Genomic DNA, 1,278 nt, shown 5'->3' with positions numbered 1-1,278 from the left:
CGCGTCGCTCTTTGTGCTTCTACAAAGAAAGAGAGTGTACTTCATACCCTTACATCATTACCCGGTTGCAGTACTTACGAACTATTCCATCTAATCCTTTTGATAAGTCCAGACCCACGTAGTTTGATCTCAAACTGAGGAAGATGATTTATACGGGGACGGAAAATAGTCTATATTTTAAGTAGAGAATTGAGCAGTATTAAGGTATACCCAGCATCGCTTATTTTTTTCTGTTTCGTTGTCGTACCCTGGACTGGTTCTTGGAACTGACTTACCTCTATGACGTATTCGCATAATTCCTATATGATTTTCAAAGTGTACCATGAACGTGACTTGGCGCAATAATTTCCACTCCGTCTGTGGACTAATAGTCCGCACCAAGGCCTGGAATCAAAGCCTTTCTCTTCGCTTTCAAAATGTCACTGGTGTAAATCCAGTGTGAGCCCCGGCTTCCCTCCCATTTATTAACACGACTGATTGGAAGCTTGGCGGGGACTCAAATCCAAGGAAAAGGGGATTGCTAATAACAATCCACAGTTATCTTTTTCCTCAATTCCCCTTTTCCACTCCCCCTCCGCCTAGATTATCTCTTTCCTCCCTCTCCATCTCTCTACCTTTCTCTCTCTCTCTCTCTCTCTCTCTCTCTCTCTCTCTCTCTCTCTCTCTCGGGAAAGTGAGACTTGCGGACAAGTCGTTCACAGTCCAGCAGTTTCAACTGGCACCAACAGACTAGGCAACGGCTACAGTTCTCCTTGGACTTCGCTCAGAAGAAATGACAAGAAAAGAAGCTAAAAGAAAGAAAGAAAAAAAATAGAGAGAAAATGAATGAAAGTGAGAACAAAAAACTGAAATAGAGAGGGTAGATAAGCGCATACAAGGTGTATAAGTACAGAGGTCACAGTCATGAATGTCCCAGTTCAGCTTTTGGATGGCAGGGTAGTGACCCCATGACGTCATGGCATCGACCCTGGCACCAAAACCTCCCACCTAGACGTGTTGTTGTGCGTATATTACACACATGAACAAACACATCAATAAACCCATAACGACGGACCAAAGATTATTTACTCACACTCACAGTTATTGTTCGTTGTTTGTTTGTTTAGTATAGGGTTTTACGGCACTCGCAACTGCATAAGGTCATATGAGCGCGCGGGACACACCTAATACTTTTTCGTTGGTAGAAAATTTTGAATTTTGCCCGGGTGGCGGCCGAAGCCTACTCTTATCGATTTTAGACCACCAAGGGATCTTTAACGTGCGCAACTTGCACACGGG

The 1,278-nt window shown here is 43.8% G+C and overlaps 1 protein-coding gene across 1 annotated transcript in view; it reads right to left on the bottom strand.

The window, feature by feature from the left end:
• LOC106011034 overlaps positions 1–1,278 on the bottom strand; it is a 249,731-nt gene that overhangs the window by 247,663 nt on the left and 790 nt on the right. The window lies entirely within an intron of this gene.

The sequence above is a fragment of the Aplysia californica genome, unplaced genomic scaffold, assembly GCF_000002075.1.
Source record: "Aplysia californica isolate F4 #8 unplaced genomic scaffold, AplCal3.0 scaffold00044, whole genome shotgun sequence".
NCBI lineage: Eukaryota > Metazoa > Mollusca > Gastropoda > Aplysiida > Aplysiidae > Aplysia > Aplysia californica.
This window is presented reverse-complemented; position numbering and strand designations above follow the sequence as displayed.